The 21,073-nt window shown below is 50.0% G+C and overlaps 1 protein-coding gene across 2 annotated transcripts in view; it reads right to left on the minus strand.

The window, feature by feature from the left end:
- ACAN (aggrecan) overlaps positions 1-3,359 on the minus strand; it is a 67,134-nt gene extending 63,775 nt beyond the window's left edge. For both annotated transcript variants that reach the window (XM_042988090.1, XM_042988089.1), the window contains exon 1: positions 3,055-3,359. The gene's annotated coding sequence lies outside the window, so the exon portion shown is untranslated. The remainder of the gene's footprint in view (positions 1-3,054) is intronic.
- Positions 3,360-21,073: the final 17,714 nt, after the last annotated feature.

Genomic DNA, 21,073 nt, shown 5'->3' on the forward strand with positions numbered 1-21,073 from the left:
CATCGGCCCTGTCACCTTTCCTGCTCCACTTACAAGTAGGTCTGTCCTCCATGCATTGTTTCCTCTCTGATTCTGGACCCTCTGCCTTGAACTTGACTTTCACTCCTACCCCCAGCTTCCACCCCTTCCTGTCTCCACTCCCAAGATGCTTAATGGTCCAGTCCAGGTGTGAATATACGGGCACCTGCCGGCCAGAGCCACGAGGCCGGCATTTCTCAGAGACAGAAACGTTATCAGGATCAGTGTCTTTCCAACTTTTTTGACCACAACCCGCAGTAAGAAATACATCACATAAACATCAAATTTGTATATATTGTGTGTATATTATACACACATACACACTTAGAGAGGACTGCGAAATATATAACAGAAATAGAAGCTTCCAGAAACAATACTTATTGTTACTGCATGAGAGGCACTATGAGATTATTCTATCCTATGTCATTACACCCCCCTAAACTGCCGATGGACACATTCTATGCTACATGTCCCTACAGGAGTAGAGACAGACTGAAAGTGAGACTCCAAGCAGGGGCCCGTGGGCCTCCCCTGGCTCAGCTGAGGCCCTCCCAATGCCCAACAAGAAGGGGCTTGGGAGGGACCAGGTTCTAGAAGGCATCATGAAAAAATTCCACACAAAAAGTTAGGACACACAGTCTTTTACGGTTTTAGAATATTCTAAATCAGTAATCTCCTGAGCTTACAGTTTGTGACCCCAAGGGGGCCTAGAAACCGTTAGAGGGGAGGAATTCAGGTTTCTGGTGCCTCCTGTGATCTGGGCAAGAACCTCTTCAAAGACCATGCAGCCAGTAAGTGGCTGACTTGGGATGTGAACGCAGGTCTGCCTTGCCCGGCAGGCTTCCACCCTCACAGCTCTCCCCCACCAACTATCTTGAAGCTCTCTCTCTGACTGGGGAGTTGGACAATCTGTTCTGGGCATGTGGGGATGGAGGGTGCCCCACTCAGCATGCAGGGGTGTGGGTGAGAGGGGGCGCAGGGGTGAAATGTGTGCGTGGGTGTGAGAAGGGGCATGGAGTCAGGTGCGGCCCACACCAGACGGCACAGGGTCTCGCCACTCGAGCGCACAGAGACGCCTTGCAAATAATTAAGAATATTTCTGTCATTTCCCGCTCTGGATTCTTTACTCCTATATTGACCAGAGGGCTTTCAAATAATACAGAAAGAATCCTAACTTAAGTAGGATTTTCACGGACAATTCTAGGAAAAGAAAAATGTCTCCTGAATATTAAAATTAGTAGTCATAATAATAGTGATACCAAATAGTTACTGAGGACTTGCCCCGTGGCAGGCACCGTGCTAAGTGCTTGTGTCATCACAGCTACCGTTAACTGAGGACCCGCTACGGGCCAGCACTGAGCACAGAGCCTGGCACCTAGGTGGCGCTCACTAGTTACCGGAGAATGAATGAAGGAACCAGGTGTTGCACGAGAAGCTGCACAGAAATACATCTAATTTAAACTCAAGCTCGATGTAACCTGAAACACGCCAGCATTTTCTTTGAGAGACATTTTCTTCCTTCTGATAATGCCTTCATCCGAAACTTTTTAAATCAGAGGGCTCTTTTCCTTCGGGGTAGAAACACCCCCCTCCTTCGGGTTTTCTCCCCCGTGGCCTCGGGGGTTTTCTCCCTGATGGCAGTCTCTTTCAGGCTCAGTGACTGACACTGATCTACACCTCCTGAAACCACCGTGCCCAGGGGCACAGGCAATCCGATCGCCTCTTCTCCTTTGGCAACCCAGAGGCAAGGAAGGCACAAGAATAAAAGCCCAGACTTCGGAACTCTTGAATCAGGACAAGCAACTGACGAGGGCCTCAGAAAACCTGGGTTGGAGGAGTCCTGCCCTTCCGGTAAGTCATGGGTGACCTTTAGAAAGTCATCACATCTTTCTGGGTTCACTTTCTCTCCAATGTGTTTCCAAGGTCCGGGGTTCTCCTAGACTGTCAGATACCCACCCACTTCAGTGTCTGGGACCTGAAACACCACACTAACCCGCTCAGCTTTGCATCTTCCTTTATTCCTGGCCACCACCCCCACACAACAGGGACATATGCACCTATCGGAATGCTGGGACCTGGGCTCCTCAGTGGTGAGACCCTAGAAGAATCCTATCACAACCCTGCTCAGGACTGCAAGGAGTAGAATGATGGGAAAGTTTGGGTTGGGTCCCGTCTCCCAAGAGGAGGCGAACCCCCGCCCCACAGTTTGCTCTGGCCTAGAACACAGGTTCATTCGACAACTGTCCACCCAACCCCAGGGATAGAAAGTCTCCACCATCACTGGCTTCAGAGGCAGAGGGACCCAGAGACAGCAAAACTGCCCATGGTCATGTGTCCTCATTTCCCCTCTTCTTCCTTGAGAGATGTCCCTTCTTGGTGGCATGTTCAGAGCTCGTCTCCCTTGCTGGCAGCTCAGTGGCCCGGTCCTGGGTTCTGCCAATCCCCCCCAGCTCTCCCCCACCCGTCTGGGCACCCTGCGACTCCTGGGGCAGGCCAAGTGGCCAAGCAAGTGGGACCAATGGGTTCGCGCAGCCTCTGCTTGGGCACCTGCTGCGTACCTGACACGCTGCCCGTGTCACTTCGTTTATCCCCCAGCCATCCTGCCAAAAAGCCTCCCCTTTCCCTCTAGGCAGAACAGGCCAAGGCTCAGAAAGATGAAGCAACTTCTCCAGCTCAAAAGTAGCACAGGGCATCTGAACCCCCGACTCGAAAGCGGCTGCTATGTCAACCGGGGCTCGTTCCGGACCCTACGGCTTGAAAACACACGGGAGTTTGGAGTAAAAGCTCCCTGTCCTCTAGTCCTGAATTTCGGGGGGGGGGGCGGCGGCAGACGAGAGCCCCTCCTCACGCGTTCGTTTGCCCCCTTCACGCGGAGTCTGCAACAGCCGGAAAGTTTGCTCAACTGCACCGCGCACGCAACGGTCGGGAGCCCCCGGCGCACGCCTCCTCGGAGGGGAGACCGAGGCAGCGCAGCCCCCCCAGCCGCGGCTCCGCTGCCGGCTCGCCGGGCGCCCCGGAAGGGAAGGAGACAGTTACCTCGAAGAGTTGGACTCCCTTCCGCGAGAACTTCAGTGCCGCGCACCTGGCGAGGCAGCCGGGGGCTCCTGGGGCCGCGAGGCCCGGGTCTCGCTGCGCAGCGGAGGGAGACGCTCTGCGCGCGCGCCGCGCACCCCTCCGCCTGCCGGCGTCTTGTCCGCGGGTCCCCTCGGGCGGTGGCCGCCGCGGCGGCGGCGACTGGGTTGCGGAGTCCCGGCTGGCCGAGGAAAGGGCCACTGCAAGGTGCCCGGAGCCCCTGGCACCCGCGTCAGATGCCGGCCGGCGAGCGCGCGGAGAGAGAGACCTTGAGCGGCGTGGCGCGCGTCCTCAGCTCTGCGAGCCCCCTCTGGAGCGGCGGGGAGGTAGGTGGGCGGGTGGGCGGGCGGGCGGGCATGGCGCGCGGTGACACATACATAGGGGCGGGCGGGGGAGGGGAGGGAAACCCCACCCCCGCGGGACCCGAGGGGCGGCCGGCGGGGGAGGGGAGGGCGGAGGCGTCTGGAGCGCGCTGGACCCCGGCTCCGGACCGGCGCGCCGCTGGGGAAGCCGCCCGGGGCGCAGGGCGCGAGAGGAGCCGGCAGCTCCGGGGCCGGCGGGAGGCAGAGGCGCGGGAAGGGCTGCAATGCGGTCGGCGGCTCCGCAGTCAGAGGGGCCCCGGAGGACTGTGCCCGTGCCCGCACCCGCACCCGCGGTGGCCGGACGGGGCGCCCGGGCTCCCGGCGCGGGGTGTGCAGCCGACGCCCGGGGTAGGGGGGGGGTGGGGAGACGCGAGAGGGCAGGGCGCGCCCCCTGCTCCCCGGCCGCGATTTGGAAGGACCCTCGGGAGAAGCCGGCTGAAAGTTTTTGGGGATGGGGTGCGCCGGGATGGCAGGGAGGAGTGGGAGAGAAGGAGGTTAGGCGGCGGCGGGGAGGTGTGCCGGGGACCCGGAGCCTCGGGGCAAAAGGCTGAGGGTCTTCACAATCCCGGAGAGACCGAGGACATCTCCAACGAAGCAGGAGTTCTCCAGTACTTTTGTAGCTCCCGAGACCACCCTCCTTAAGAGTTTTGTTTCCAGGCAAGAGAGTAAAGGAACCAGCGGCGTTTGAACACCTTCTGTGAGCTAGTTGCTTAACATACATTCATATCTCACTTGATTTTCCCCAAACCCCGATGAGGTAAATATTAGGATTCCCTCACCCCCAAAAGATGTGAAAACTGAGGCTCAGAGAGTGATGGAGTTGGTGGGGTCCGAATTCAAATCCACAGTCATGCTCCCTCCGCTACACAAGCTGCTGGTTAGGCACAGAAATTTTGGGGGACTCGGGCTGGGCTGGTGGCCTTCGGGGTCCTTATGGAGGGAGCTGGTGGTGCTTGACGCTAAGGTTTAGTGGCCTCGGTCGGTGTGGTAGAAGCCGCTTGACTCCCTCACTGGGCATGGACTGAAGAACACGAAGTGGCATCTCTGTGGGCTGCCCATTACAGAGATAATAGACTCAGCCTTTTCTTGATCCAAAGGCAGGGAAGTGGCTCCGTTTCCCCAGGGTGACAACTCTGGAATCGTGTGGGTATTTTGCTGGCCATCTCTGCTAGGGGGCAGGACTGGCCCTGGCCCAGCACATTCTCTTGTGTCTTCTCTGCTCAGGGCAGTGACGCCTGGGGAGGGCGTGGCTCCCACTCTACCCACTGGTCCCCGGGAGTTGTGGCTGAGATGTTCCACTGGTGGGCACCTCTTGGCTTCACTCCTTTTCTACCTGAGTCTGTTGGCTTCTCCCGGTCAGGTATGCAAGCTACAGAGCACCTTGGGCAGGGCTGGCTTGATAGTGATCAGAGCCCCTCAAGGGGAAATAGCATCTTGTTTCTCAGACAAGAAAGTGGGATGCAATCTTGTTACTGACTCCAATGCTTAGGCTAGTGGAAGTGACTCTTCCAGAAAAAAAAAAAAAATCCTTAAAATTCCAACAGGAGGAGTCATGGGTTCTCATGCCAGGATTTGCCTGATACTCTAGGTGAGTACAAACCGCGCTCTCATCTGTAAAATGGGGTCATATCTGACTTACATCCCAGGGTTAGCGAAGGACAGTTCGATTCAAGGACAAATATTAATTCGGTAATTAATCTTTGTAATGAAGGGAGCGAATGCTTCTTGATCATCTAGTGTTGTAATGAGGCAGGGAAACATACAATGGGCACCAATTACGTGCCCACTGCTTGATACAGCAGCCTTTCAGGTGGATATTACTCCCATTTTATGCACTAAGAAACAGACTCACAGGCCACCCAGGTAGTGAATGAGTGTGGGTTGGCATAACTCCACACTGCTGCCCCTACAGGCTACAGAAAACCCAGGATGATTGAGAAGTGCTTGGACATTTCTAAAGACCATGTTCAGAAAATCAAAGGACATCAAGGTCAGAAAGCCCTCTGTGGCATATGGATGCTCCCCTGTTCAGTGCAGAGTCTGTTCCTTGTGTGGTATTTCTGATGCTGGTCACTCTTCCTCTGCTCAGATACTTTAATATTTGCTTAATGCCTTTTCCAGGCTGCCTGACCCTATCTGCTGTGGTGGGCAACCTTTAACCTCTGGCTGTCCAAGCGTGGTGTCAGCTGGGGGCTTATTCGAAATGCAAAAATCGAAATGCAAAATGCCAAAGGCCTGCTCCAGACCTTCTGACTCAGAATCTGCATTTTAATAAGATCCCCCAGGTGTCTTATATGCCTTCTGAAGTTTAAGGGCCACTGTGCTGGTATCATTCAGCAGGTTCTACTCATTCAATCGCAAAATTACCAGCCGAGAGGATCTCAGAGCCCGGAAGGGCTCTTAGGGAACGTTGAGGACGGTGTCCTGACCGACTGGAACATTTACTCCACGTGAATATTGCCATGGATTTCACTCTCTTCTGAGGCCATGTCCCATTTTCATGTGATTCTAGTATTTAGGCAGCTCTTAGATTTCACAGAAGCACCTACTGGTCCCCATCACTATGGTTGAGCAATGAACATAACAGGCCCGTTTCCCCCTCTTGGCCCTGGCCCCCAGACCTCCTTCCACATGGTGGATGTTTTTGCGTTTGTAACCAGCGATTTCACTGTTCTCACCCTCCCTCTCTTCTCCTTTAGGGCTGGGCTTTCTCACTTCACACTGTCCTTCCTCATCTCTCTCCATCAGTGGACTCCCACCTGCTCCCACCAATCTTCTCCCAGCAGGTCTGGACTTTCCTTGTCCTGTGTCAAGACCTAAACACAGACCTGTTAGTGTGCTCAACCCAGGGGGGATCTCACCTCCTCTGACGGGGTGCTATGCTTCTGTTAATGCAGCCTACATTTATGTGCTTTTCTGGCAGTGTCATCGTGGCTCATTTTGAGCCTGCAGCCGACTGAGATCCCCTTTCCACATGTACTGCTATGGCCCAGTGTCTTCCCTGGTATAATGGGTTGTTGTAATCCAAGTGTGGGACTTTATCTTTGCTTCTCCTAAAAATTTCCCTAATAAGTTAAGCTCACGACTCCTGACCATCTTGGATCCTATTTCTTTCTTTCTTTTTTTTTTTTTTAATATAATTTATTGTCAAATTGGCTTACATACAATAGCCAGTGCTCATCCCAACAAGTGCCCTCCTCAACCTGGATCCTATTTCTATCAGTTTGTTTGCTGTTGTTCTTAGCAGCAGCTTTTCTACAAAGCTGACTAGTGTCCCGCTTTTGTGTCTTACCTTATCCTGGGGCTGAGTTCTAGAGCAGGCAGGATGCCATGCCCCATATTGCAATTATAATGGCTGTGTAATGCATCAACCCAAACCTTAGTGTCATGGCTCCATAAGGCAATTATAGGATGCCATGCTCCATACCACAATTATAATGGCGGTGTAATGCATCAACCCAAACATTAGTGGCTTAAAACAATGATTGTTCATGGTTTCTGTGTGTCAGGACTTTGGGAGAAATATGGCCAGGCAGTTCTGCCTTGGGTTATCTCATGGGGTTGCAGTCGGATGTCAGCTGAAGGCTTGACTGGGGCTTGAGGGTCCAGGTCTAAGGCGGCTGGCAAGTCGGTGTTGGCTGTTGGCCAGTGGCCCCAGCTCTTCTCCTTCTGGCCTGCCAGTGGAGCTGCCTCATGGCATGGCACCCGGCTTCTGCCACAGCAAGTGACACAGGAGGCCGAGTGGACGCTGCAGTGGTCTGATGTCCTAGCTTTGGAAGTCACGCATTGCCACGTCCGCCATAGTCTATTGGTCACACAGGACCTGCCCTGAATTAGTGTGTGAGGGGACATACAAAGGTGTGAATACCAGGGGTTGGGGATTGCTGGGAAGCCTCTTGGAGGTTGGCTTCTACATTCCGGTAGACTGGCTCTTAGAGGACGGCCAGTCTCCCAGTCCACCTAAATGTGGCATCGAGACTGCTTGTTTCTGTCCCTTACGTGGGGACGCCACGCATGTACTTTGCTAAGTCCCAGCGCAGGGTGTTTGCAGAATTCCTCCGAAGCATCCTTCCAATATCCCTATACGAGCAAGCGGTCTAGCCTGTTCTCTGGGACAACACCTCTGCCCCCATCTCTGCAGGACAGCCTTCAGCATCCCGCTCCTGATGGTGCCGCCAGAGATTATTGAGTTGCTGAGCTCTGTCACACTTTTGGTTGATATTGAAACTTGTGGACAGTTAAAACCATCAGGTTCCCTGTGTGTGCAATAACATTGGAAGTGAATCCCAGTTCTGGCACAGAGAATGAGGGCAAGTTTCTTAACCTCTCTGGATTTCTTCCTTTCTTTCTTTCTTTCTTTCTTTCTTTCTTTCTTTCTTCCTTCCTTCCTTCCTTCCTTCCTTCCTTCCTTCCTTCCTTCCTTTCTTTCTTTCTTTCTTTCTTTCTTTCTTTCTTTCTTTCTTTCTTTCTTTCTTTCTGTTTATTTTTGAGAATGAGATAGAGGACCAGCAGGGGAGGGGCAGAGAGAGAGAGGGAGACACAGAATGTGAAGGAGGCTCCAGGCTCTGAGCTGTGAGCACAGAGCCCGATGTGGGGCTCAAACCCACAAACTGTGAGATCGTGACCTGAGCCGAAGTCAGGTGCTTAACCGACTGAGCCACCCAGGCACCCCTGGGGTTTCTCATCGGTGTAACGGAATTGTGTGGAATTGTAGGATTCGAATTAAGTGATGTCAGCACTTACGCAGTGATCTGGCTCCAGGAGCAAGATGGTGAAATTTCTTCCCTTTCTTCTCCGCTACAGTTTGATGTCCCTGAGTAAGTGTGTGCTGCTCTCTGGGTTTGTAAAAGAAACTAAAATCCTCACCTCCTTGGAGTGTGGCAATGATAAATACTATAGGCAATGTGTGTAGAGAGATTGCGATCATTTCTGGAAGCAAAGGGCCATAGAATTAGGATGTAGAAAAGCCTTCTCATTGCAGACCGAGGCGGGGGAGTGGTCTTCTGAGAATTAGTAGAACATTCAAAAAGTGCTGTCTTATTCCTTTAATACTGTTCAAGTGACAAACTCAGAGGAAAGTGTTCTAATAATAAAGAACATGGGGTAAGTTAATGAAACACTTACAATTCCCCACAGGTCCGTATGGAATAATGACGTTCAGTAACACGAAAGTGCTGTGTCACTTAAGACAAAGATATTGAAGGGCACGTTTAAGGAAACACTCAGTTCTTGAAGACTAAGTTTGATTTTTCCCCCCCTGAATTTATAGCGGATTCTATTTTCAGTGAAACCCTGCCATTTATAAAAGAGGAAATTATGGCAGCGTTTTACTCATGACTCACTAGTGTTTTTATCATTGAGACTACGCAGGGGACGACACTGGGGGAGACGGGGGGGACCATGTTGGTGTACAGAATCAGCATCAGCCACACACCTGGGGTCAGAGGAGAGGTAGAAGGATCCTTCCCCCCGATGGCCTCAGCCCCTGCAGCTCCTAGAAGCCTGCTCACCTTCTCTGTCCCCAACCCTGAATCCCAAGGGACTACCTCCCACACCTGGAGCCCATCTCTTTCTCTTATTCTCGCCACTGGGGTCTTTTGGGACTGCCTGCCCAGCCCTTCTTGTCACATTGTGCTTGATGATTTTATTTTCTTTCCTTGATAGACATCGGATCATTCCGAAGTTTGATGCAAACTTCATCTGCGTGTTTTGCCCATTACAGTAGAGATAGCAAAATACATGCCTATTAAATGAACAAATATGGCATCCCACAGTCGCTTGCTAGAGATGAAATGTAAGAGGTACAGAAAACGTCTCCATAGTTTGAAAATCATCTGTTAAAACACGGGCATGGCTTTTCCCCAGGAAACCTGGCACTTATTTGATGCAAAATCCTGGGGAATAGTTATCTTGACATGTTAGCTGTTGCTGTTGATCTGGGTTTTTTTTTTTTTAAGTTTATTTATTTATTTTGAGAGAGAGCTAGCACGAGTGGGGGAGGGGCGGGGAGAGAGGGAAAGAGAATCCCAAGCAGAGAACCCCTCCCTCCCTCTCTCACCTCCCCCTCCCTTCCTCCCTTCCTCTGTCCCTTCTGTCTCCCTCCCTTCCCTCTTTCCTTCCTTTTCTTTTATCGTGGTAAAATATGCATATACCTTTATTATTGTGGTAAAATATACATAACACAAAGTCAATCATTTTAACCATTTTAAGTGTGTAGTTCAGTGGCATTAAATACATTCACAGTGTTCTACAACCATCACCATTTGTCTCCAGTCTTTTCATCTCTCCAGACTGAAACTCTGCACCCCTTAAACACTAGCTCCCCATCCCCTGACCCCCTCAGCCTCTGGCAACCACCATTTGACTTCCTGTCTCCATGAATTTAACTACTCTAGGTACTTGACATAAGTGGAATCATACAGTATTTATGTGCTTTATTGACTGGCTTATTCACGTAGCATAATGTCGTCAAGGTTCATACAAATTAGAGCATGTGTTGGAATTGTCTTTATTTTGCAGTAACATTTGTTGAGCACTTACTATGTGCCAGACCCTGTGCTAAGTGCTTCATTAAGCCTCAGACTCTACGAAGTCTCATGAACTTCATCTCACTGATGAAGAGCCTGGGAACAGCGACGCTCAGCCCAAGTTCACATCATTGCTAAATGGAACCAAGCATCTAACCCAGGCCACCTGGCTTTGGAGCCCTCATACTTAAAACAAAAAAACTTTTACTAGTGACTATTTATTGATCACCTGCTTTGTGCCAGATATTAAGCTAGGCATTGTATCCATGTTTTTTCCTCCCTCCCTTTCTTTTGATACATAATTTGCATAGCATAAAGTGCATCTTAAGCATACAACTTGATGAATTTTTAACACACATAGACACCATTGTAATCACAATGAAGTCAAGATACAGAAATTTCCAGCTCCCCAGAAGTTTCCCTTGTGCCCCTTCTCTTTGGTGCACTTCACCCAGGGAGGCCATTATTCTGACCTCACTAAACCAGTGTTGTCTATTTTGTTGTTGTTGTCTTTTATGTAATTTTAGAGAGGGCACCTCGGTAGCTTAGTCAGTTAAACATTCCAGCTTCAGCTCAGGTCATGATCTCACGGCTTGTGGGTTTGAGCCCCTCATCGGGCTCTGTGCTCACAGCTCAGAGCCTGGCGCCTGTTTTGGATTCTGTCTCCCTCTCTCTCTGCCCCTCCCCTGCTTGCGCTCTTTCTCTTTCTCTCCCCCCCACAAAAATAAATAAACATTGAAAAAATTTTTAGAGAGCGCGAGCGAGAGAGTGCACAAGCTGGGGAGAGGGGCAGTGGGAGAGAAAGAGAATCTCAAGCACGCTCCATGCTCAGTGCAGTCTATGCGGGACTCGATTGCAGAAACCGAGAGGTCATGACCTGAGCCGAAATCAAGAGTCAGAGGCTCAACTGACTGAGCCCCACAGGTGCCCTAGTTTTGTCTGTTCTTGAACTTGATAGAAATATTATTATCCTGTGAGTCCCCCTTTGTCTCTGGCTTCTTTCACTCAAGCTGGAGACAAACTGGAGAGCGTACGCCCCATCCCGGGAGACAGCCACTACGGTGGAAAAATCAGTGACGCTGGATCTTGGGGGAAAGGGAGAAGCAAGAGGCAGGAATGGTCTCAAACTTTTGAACCTTATAGCTGGGAGATGGGGAGTCCCTGTGACAGCAGCCAGGGAGTCAGGAAGAGTAGCTGGCTTGGGAGAAAGACAGCAAGTTCCGTGGTAGACAGTTGTGTGTTCAGACGGGGTTGGAGGGACATTCGGTGGAGGTGGCCAGCAGGCTGAGAGAACTGTGGGCCTGGGAATTGGGGAAATGCTCGGCCTGAGATTCCGCACATATAAAAGCAGGGAACATTGAATTCTATCCAACAAATGCTAAAATAGACTTTAATTGCATGCTGTAACCGTTGAAGGGAGAATGAAGAAGGGCAGAAAAGATGGAAGAAGACGGGCTGTTGGATAGAAATGCAAGAATGCTGAAACAGAGACATCCAGAAGTACAGAGAATGCCAGAGACCCTGACACGCTCAAGGAAAAGTGATACATAGAAGGGGGTTATAGAGAGACAGAAACATGGACAAGTGTGGAGCAGTGAACTTTCACGAAACATAGAGCTATGGTCTAGATGCATAACCATTTCATCCTGTGCCTGTTAGGACTCTGTGGCTAATGACTTTTAAAAACTGTTGCATTTTTGCCGCCGGGGGTACAGATGAGGCTCGTGCCTCTTGGCATGTATCCCTAGGCACAAAGAAAGGAGATAAACAGTTCTGATCTTCTTATACACGCTGGCCAGGTCGCACCACCGGGCCCACCTTGGTTTCAGATCAGGTCAGAAGTCCAGCCCTCCAAAGGTCACCCCAGCCTTCCTGAGCGTCCCTGGCTCAATAAGGGCTCTGGCCAGCTTGAGCTAGAAGTTCTCTGGAGAGCTGTCCCAGAGCCAGTTTAACCTTTGAAAGATGAAGAAGAGAAAAGAGGGTGAACTGCATTCAGTGCGTGTGTGTGGGTGTCACCTCATTGTTACTTCTGGCCTCCCGTTTTCTCCAGTTGATGGCATAGGGTCAGGGAGTCCCAGCCATGTGCCTACAGAGTAAAGCATTCGACCAGGTCCTAATTTGTGTGTGTGTCAAAGAAATAGCAGCCATACGGCTCCCAAAGGGACACTTAACAATTTAAGTAGGAAGCAGAAAATTGTCAAATTAGAGCAATTTAAAGCCCTGACAAAAAATACGGCTATATGAGAAAAATCAATACTGAGTGCAACTCACTGATCAAGAGGAGATAGAAAGCAGATAATTGAGTGAGGGAATGATTAGGCCCGAGAGGGGGTTAAGCAGGTGAGGGTAGGAGGGCAGGAAAGTCTATGAATTAATTAGGGAGCAAATAGGGGCACCTGGGTGGCTCAGTCGGTTGAGCGTCCGACTTGGGCTCAGGTCATGATCTTGCAGTTCGTGGGTTCGAGCCTCGCGTTGGGCTCTGTGCTGACAGCTCAGAGCCTGAAACCTCCTTCAGATTCTGTGTCTCTCTCGCTCTCTGCCCCTCCCCCGCTCACACTCTGTCTCTCTCTGTCTCTGAAAAATGAATAAATGTTAAAAAAAATTTTTTTTTTAAATTAGGGGGCAAATAAACAGAAATTACGCTGGAGGGCAGAAGGACTTCCCCCTAGCGCCCCCACCCCTCCAACTTGAAAATTGGTTGTTCCCTGTGCCCAGGTGAGCTGGGTCCCGCTGCCTGCCCAAATCTCACAGTCCAGCGTCTCTCTCCCCATCCCAGCCCCTCTGCGTGCCTTGGTTGGAAACGTGGCTTTTCCAGAGTCAAAAACCAGAACACAAGGCACCTATTCACCCCGCTGGGTTTGAAAATTTTCTCCGAAATTCCTTTAACTGCAAACACCTTCTCCCAAGTACACTGTGCATCTTTTCAAATTTCAGACATAAACAGCGTCCCGGCCCCGCCTGGCAACCCCCTCTCACTCTCCTGATAAAAATAGAAAGGGCTGAGGTGGGGAAAGTTGTGGGTACAGTGGGGGTTTTGTGGATCAGCTGTTTGCATGGGTGTTCCTGACCCTCTCTGCCTATTCTGGGGAGGGGTGTCTCTCAGGGGAGCTTCAAGTTGGATTCTCGGGGGATTTGTCATCCCTGGCACCTTGGCCCCTTCCATTCTGGGCCCGAGACACATCTCTGCGGTCGTGTGTTTAACTGTGTCCCGGGGAGAAGCACGTTTACCTGTGGTTACTGGCGTGGTTGTGGGGGATGGAAACAGTGGCGGGAAAGAAGCGCGGGGAAGCAGTTTGTCTCCAGAAGCCATTGGCATGGAAACTGTCACGAGACACCCAATTGCACATGGCGGAGCCGTGGGCATGGCGTGACCTTAAGCCCAGACAGGCACGCTGACCCCGTGAACCTGCGAAGGGCTTTTGGAGGTAACAAGGTGTTCCTTGTGCAGCTGGCCCCTGCCTCGCGGGACGGGGTGAGTGAGGAGTGCAGGGTGAATTGGCCAGTTCGCTGAGCGAGGGCTTAGGGGACCCGTTCTAGTTCAGGTGCACCATTTACCAGCGCCCTTGAGCCTCAGTGACCTCCTCGGCAAAAGATCCTGCTGCTTCTCTGCCTCTAATCCGCCTACAACCACCTGGCGGCTTCTGGTTGCACTCAGGGCACCATGGCCGGTAGGGCCTGAATGGCCTGGCCCCTACCTCTCCCACCTCCCCTCCTCACCCCCACAGGGCTCCCTTACACTTGCTGTGAACGGCCTGACCCCCTCTCCCCTTTGGATCATGCTTTCAGTATCAGGGAGGACTTTGCTGACCACCCCGGCTTCTCTGCCTCCCTCGGTCTCTCCTCTGGCACCTGGTCCCTCCCTTGTTAGCCGGGACCACGGCTCCCTGGTGTATATTTTGATCTGTTTACTTGTGCCGTGTCTGCTGACCTCTGTTCCTGGACTGTGACCTTCATGAGGGTGGAGATGTGTGTCCCCAGCTCCCACCACAGTGTAGCACGTGCAGCTTCTCAGTCAATATTTGTTGAATGAACGAATAGGTCTGTTTTGTTCTCCTGTGTATCTCCTGTGTCTGGCACACTCAGATGTTCTGTAAGTGAGTCACAGCAGCTCACATGCATGGAGCACTCTGAGCTAGACGTTGTTCTCAGCACTTTCTGTGTAGCAACTCAGTCAGTAGCCATAGCGATCTTATTTGTTAATGGCCATCTCATGTTATTCCTGGTTGACGAAAGAAAGGGAAGGAGAAAGGGAAAGGGAGGAAAAAGAAAAGGAAAGAAGAGAAGAGAAAGGAAAGGAAAAAGAGAGGAAAGGAGAGGAAAGGAAAGGGAAAGGAAAAGAAAATAAGGACCAGAGAGGTCAAGCACCATGTCACTGATCACACAGCACGTGAACGGTGGAGCAGGTTCAATGGCGGAGCCTGTGCCCTAACCTCTCAGCATGAACGAATGAGTGAGTGAAGAATGACTAGCTCATCGCAAAGGTTCAGAAACATTCATTTATTCCCCCCTCCCTACCCGCTTGATTGAAAGGGTAAAATTGGGTCTATATAAGACAACAAAGATGCAATCAAATGTACAATTGAGAATTCGAATGAGTGAGGCACTGTAGGGGTGGGTAGGGTGAGGCCTCGGTACTGACCCGATAGCCTCTCTCAGTCAGGAGAACCTTCCTGGTTTAAATGATGAGAGGGAAGGGTGTGACAGGCCAAGGCCTGCGGCTTGAGCTGGTGAGGGGTGGAAGCAGGGAGGTGAGGCTAGAAGCCGCACCTCCACGAGCTAGCAAACCAGCAGACCGGTGGTTGAACGGAAGTACCGCTAGGACTCACTGAAGGTGGTGCCCAGTGCAGTTGGCAGGGTGGGACCCGCAGGTGGGAGTTCCCTTTGGCCTCTTTCCCAAGTCAGGGAAGAGGAAAAGTCTGTTCGTCAAACCGGGCACAAGCTGTTGGAGCTCCCGGGTCTGATAGCAGACATCAGTTCACATGCCACAGGTCAGCCCCTGAGCTTTGGCACCTGTGGCTGCCTAGCCCCCCCATCCTAACCCTGCCCGGGAATCCACCGAATCCTGAGGTGTTGGCATCTCGGTCTCAGAGAGAAAGATCATCGTCTCAAATCTTCAGGCTGGACAGGACTCTGGCATCCTCACCCTCACGTTGTGTTAGGACGGTGGCTTGGACCCAAAGTGAAAAGTGGGCAACTGGGAAACAAACAAGGTTGTGTAGGGTCACTGGGAGTAGGTGGTATTGATCGTGGGCAGAGCCGGTTGGCCTCTGACCCCCATTTCAGTCAGCACAGGCTGGTTTACCCTGAAGTAACAAGGCCCCCCAAATGTCAGTGACTTGAAATAACAACGATGGGGGGTGGGCACCTGGGTGGCTCAGGGGGTTAAGCGTCTGATTCTTGATTTCGGCTCAGGTCATGATCCCAGGTTCCTGGGATCAAGCCCTGTGTCGGGCTCTGTGCTGAGTGTGGCACCTGCTTGGGATTCTCTCTCTTCCTGTGCCTCCGCCCCTCCCCACCGTCTTTCTCTCAAGAAAAAAAGAAAGAAAGGAAGAAAGAACAAAGATATAATTCTCGCCCATGCTCATATCCACCGCGGATAGATTGGGAGCTTTGCACCAGGTCGTCACATCACATCAGGCTGACGGCGTAGCCACCGTCTGGACCATTGCAGGGTGCCATGGCAGAGGGGACAGAGGGCTCTGGAGCATCACATAGCAGCACCCGAGTGATCCAACCCAGAGTCGACACGTGTCACCTCTGCTTACAACTCATTGGCTAGAACTACTCACGTGACCCCATCCAATTAAAGTGGGAGAGGGAGTATAATCCCACGTGCTGGGAGGATGAAGAGCTGAAATATTAGGAACAGCTGATATTACTATCTCTCGTCAGTCTCTCGATAGAGTAAGCTCTGGGCTCCACTTGGCTATTGTAATCCCTGGGATCCCTTCCTCAGGGGTCAGAATGCTTCCCAGAGTAGGTGGGGATGCTAATGGTGTCCCGGGGGGCCTGTTGGCCCCATGATTGGGTACCTGCTGCTGGAACAGCCTGTCAGATTTGATGGAGGACTTGGACATTTATTGGAGCCCCATTTGGTGTCCTGTTTGCCCAAGGTCCAGGCCTATTCTTCTGGAACGAGAGGAGGGCAGTCTCTTTCCTGCATCTATTCCTCACCAGGGCATTTGGGACCTGGAAGTCCCACTTAAGAATATTCTGGGTCCACGTCTTGGACCCAAGGTGGTGGATTCAGGGTGCTTGTCAGGCTGAGGGCTTTTCATCACTCTAGGATTGTGAGCGCCTCAGAAGTCTCCATTCCTGCCCCGTGGCTTCCCTCCTTGGCTGCTGGGACCCGCTCTCGGAGGCCACAGAGCTCTCCAAAAGGTGGAGGCTTCACTGGAGCTGGTTGTGGCCCTGCAGGCTGCACACTTCCTGTCTGGGGACCTGTCACAGGTCTACCTGCTCAGCAGTCGGGGGACAGCTGTGCTCACTCCGTGAAGATGGTGCGCGCAGAGAATCGAACATCTCGTTCTCGTGTGATGACAGCAAGGATACAGGGAGGGCCGCCTGGAGCACACGGGGTTCGGCTTTCCCACTTGGAAGAGTGGCTCGGACCTGGCTCCTGGAAGCCTGCCCTTCCGCACTTAGCAAAGCGGGGAGGGGCAGGGGAGAAGCTCCCTGGCTTACTGGGAGATGAGGACCATATAGGCTGAGAGATTCTAAGCCACTTTCTTCAGGCAAACACACAGGATGCAATCCAGGGATTGCGCTGTGAGTAGGTCCGAGAAGCTTCAAATTGCTGGATTCCTTGGTCCAAGCGCATTCCCGAGAGTCTAGGAGTTGAGCGGTGGAGGCCTGGGAAGAGCCAGGGATGCAGGACGGAGGCGGGGATCAGACGCCAGGACACAGGAGAAGAGCTCGCCATCCACGGACCCCTCTGCTGTGCAGGGCAGGGGCCATCTGGAAATCGGGAAAGGCTTCATGAGAAACCAGGGTTAGAGCAGATGCTGCAAGGGACCAAGGGGTCAGGTCAAAGCGGTAGAGCCCTTGGAACACGAGGGCCTGGCTGGAGCCGTGGATGGGAGCCTGGGGGTAGAATAGTCACGAGAAGGGACAAGGAGGCTGGTTCTCTACAGGAGGGGCCTCCCCAGCACACCTTATTGAAGGCCACGTCTTGTTTCTGGGGATTTGTAGATGAAGAATCTAGAGAAGGGATTGGCATGCCTGGCGTCGAACCTGGCTTGGGCAAACAGAATGTCTGGAGAGGCCATCCTGAGCAGACCTGACATGTATGGGGAGGGTGGCACAGAGGACCCGGAGTGCACTAAGAGGACACGAGCAGGAAGAAACTGGCATTATGATCCCACATGTCAAAATCCTATTCCATTGACAAGGCCCAGCTCACATGCTACCCTGTCCGGAGAGTGTTAGCTTAATCAGGGGTCAACATTCATCTTCTTCTTTGATTCAGTAGCTGTCGGGTGTTGTCATACCTGCCTGTGCTGGAGCGAGTTAGTGGGTGTCTGTCCTGATACCCTGATCTCACTGTGAACGGGACTTGACTGTGGGGCACCTCCAGCTCAGCACCTGGCTCTGAGGTATCTGAGGAGCCAAAGGGAAGACAGTGGGATGAGGTAGATCTTTTCCCCAATTTCCAGAGTGCTGTTTCTCCGGTAGGGTTCCAGGACCGCCTGCTTCCGGGCACCTGGGCTGTTTGTTTCGAATGCACCCAACACTTGTCAAATCTGCCTGGCCGAGACTGGCTCCCAAAAGCTACACTTTTATGCTTTTTTTTTTTTTTAAGATTAATTTTGAGGGCACCTGGGTGACTAGGTTGGTTAAGTGTCTGACTCTTTGTTTTGGCTCAGGTCACGGTCTCACGGTTTGTGGGATTGAGCCCTGCATTGGGCTCAGCGCTGACGATCCTGCTTGGGATTGTCTCTCTCCTTGTCTTTCTGCCCTTTCCCCGGTTCGTGCTCTCTCCGTCTCTCAAAATAAATAAATAAACTTTAATAAAATAAAATTAATTTTTATGGGGCAAATTAATGTATAATGAAATGTTACCACTGTAAGGGCAAAGTTTGATGAGTTTTGATAAATTTACACAGTCATGTAACCGTCATCTCAATCATGATATATAGTATTTCCTTCACACTAGACAGTTCCCTCAGGCCCGTCAGTTAACCACTCCCTTGGCCCCAGACAACATTTCTTTTTGTTACTACAGATGAGTTTTATTCCTTCTACAATTTCCTATAAATGGAATCATTCAATGTGTTGGCTTGAATGGTGGCCCCAAAGGTATGATGTCCTAATCCCTGAAACCTGTAAATGTTACCTTATTTGGAAAAAGTGCCTTTGCAGATGGGATTAAGTTGAGGATTTTGAGATGAGGACATAATTCTGGATTCTCTAAGTGGGCCCTAAACGCCATCATGGGTGCCCTTATAAGAGGGAAATAACAAGGAGACTCAACACCACACACACAGCGGGAGAAGTGAGTGGGAAATGGACCCAGATACTGGAGTGATGTGGCCATAAGCCAAGAGATCCTGGCAGCTACCAGAAGCTGGAAGAGGCAAGGAATGGGTCCCCCCCACCCACCCCAGAGCCCCCAGAGGGAGTGCAGCCCCCCTGGGGACACCGTGATTTTGGACTTCTGGTGTCCAGAACTCTGAGAGAATATATTTCTGTTGTTTTAAGTCACCAAGGTTGTGAGAGTTTGTTACCACAGCCCTAGGGAACAAATGAATGCATGTGGGATAAAATTGTGTGCGCCCGCTTTCTTTTGCTCAGCCTGATTTTAATATTTGTTCATGTTGTTTGTAACTGTCATTCATTTTTTTAAGATTACTGAGTAGTAGTTCGTTGGATGGATATACTGCATTTGTTTCTTCATTTCAAATATTGATGGGTATTTGCATCGTTCCTACATCTAGGCTGTTATGGGTAAAGCTGTTATGAACAAGTTTGTGCATGTATATAATATATTTTCTCTTGGATAAATATCAAGGAGTGGAATTGTTGGGTTATACCGTGCGTGTTCAATTGAATAAGAAATTCTCAAATACTTTTCCAAAGGGCTTGTTCCGTGTTGATTTCCCAAAACCAATGTATGAGAGTTCCAGTTACATCACATCCACACAACACTTGATTTTGTCGGTCTTTTCTTTATTATGTACATATAGGTATTATGTATATATATGATAAATAAAAACAGGTAGTTCAACTTTGAAATATATGATACTTAATAGATTTATATAGACAGTGGACCCTTGAACAATGCCAGGGTTAAGGGCACTGACCCTACAGTGTGGTTAAAAATCTGTGTATAACTTTTTGACTCCTCAGAAACTTCACTAATAGCCCACTGTTGACTGGAAGCCTTATCCATAACATAAACAGTTGATTAACATTTATTTTGTGTAAGTATCATATACTGTATTCTTACAATAAAGTAAGCTAGGGAAAGAAAACATTTTTAAGAAAATTGTAAGAAAGAGAAAACACATTTACAGTGCTGGACTGTATTTATTGAAAAAAATCCAGGTACAAATGGACCCACACAAGTTCAAACCCATGGTGCTCAAGGGTCTCTCTCTATATACACAGTATATATTCAGCTTTGATCGAAAGACATTTAATTGTAAAGAAATGTTTCTTCCCCCCAAAAGCAAAAGTAAAAAAGTTCACGATAACTGATGCACCAAGATGATACTGCGATAAAAGTGGAAGATCAGAAGATACAGCGAGTAGTTTTATTTCTAGAAATACCTGAGTATGAACCACATGATGGTATACAGTGTAGATGTTTAGCTGAATGTAGAGTTGTAAACTTACTGAAATCTCCATCTTAACTTTCTTGACTTAGAAGTGTTAAGAGGTAAAGTAAGCCTTCGAATGTTCTTTCACAATTCCTACCAAGCCTGTCTTGTCATTTAAAAATGTGGACTGCTTCACAGATAGGTGTGCTATCTTTGCACAGAAGGCTTGCTGGTCTCCGTCGTTTCGATTTTAATATGCATGAACTGTCAGCCTTCTAAACGTGACTTCCTTAAGTGAATATATAGAGGTATGTCACTGTGGCTTTCCTTTGCATTAATGACTACAGTGTTGAGCATTTTTTGGTATGTTTCTTGGCTGTCTGTGTATCGTCTTTTTGAGAAGTCTGTCCAAAGCTTTGTGTATGTAGTGGGTGTTGTTCAACTTCTTACTGAGCCTTCAGAATTCTTTATATATTCTGGATACGAGTCCTTTGTTTAATGTAAGTATTGCAAATATTTTTCTCCCAGTCTGGGGCTTTCCTTTTCATTTCCTTAACAATGAATTTCAAAGAGCAGAAGACTTTAATTTTGAGAAAGTCCAGATTTCCAGTTGTTTCCCCTTTATAGTTACTGTTTTTAGGGTCCCACCTAAGAAATCTTTGCCTATCAAGGTCACAAAACTTTTTCTCCTGTTTTCTTCTAGAAGTTTTGTAGTTTTAACGTTTCATGTTTAGGTCTGGGATACATCTTAAGCCATTTTTTGTGTTTGGTATGAAGTAAGAGTCAAGGTCATTTTTCTTTTCTTACAGATATTCAACTTTCTAGCACCATTTGTTGAAAAGATTTCTCTGTTGAATTACTTTGGCATCTATGTTGGAAATCAACATGTAAGTTGTTTATCCACTCATCCGTGGTTGGGTCATGTTTTTTGATGGTACTGAGTAATAATACTTTTTACGTTTCCTTTCCCAAATGGTTTGTGGCTGAAACCTGCATTTTTATCAAGTACCTCTGCTGATTTTTTTTTTAGATTTTATTTTTAAGTAATCTCTACACCCCACATGGGGCTCAAACTCACAACCCCAAGGTCAAGGGCCACACGCTCCAATGACTGAGCCAGCCAGGTGCCCCAACCTCTGGTAATTCTTACGCCCGCTAAAGTAGGAGACCCTTCTCTTGTAGGACAGTGGCTCCTAATTAGGAATATGAATGCCAGAGCTCCACCTTTAAAGGATCTGATTTAGCAGGTACGGAGTCGACCCCAGAAAAAAACTTGACTAAGAACTAAGAGCTGTTGATTTTTTTGCCTAGGAACAGGGGGTCCATCCTGTCC

This window comes from Panthera tigris, chromosome B3, assembly GCF_018350195.1.
Source record: "Panthera tigris isolate Pti1 chromosome B3, P.tigris_Pti1_mat1.1, whole genome shotgun sequence".
NCBI classification, from domain to species: Eukaryota; Metazoa; Chordata; class Mammalia; order Carnivora; family Felidae; genus Panthera; species Panthera tigris.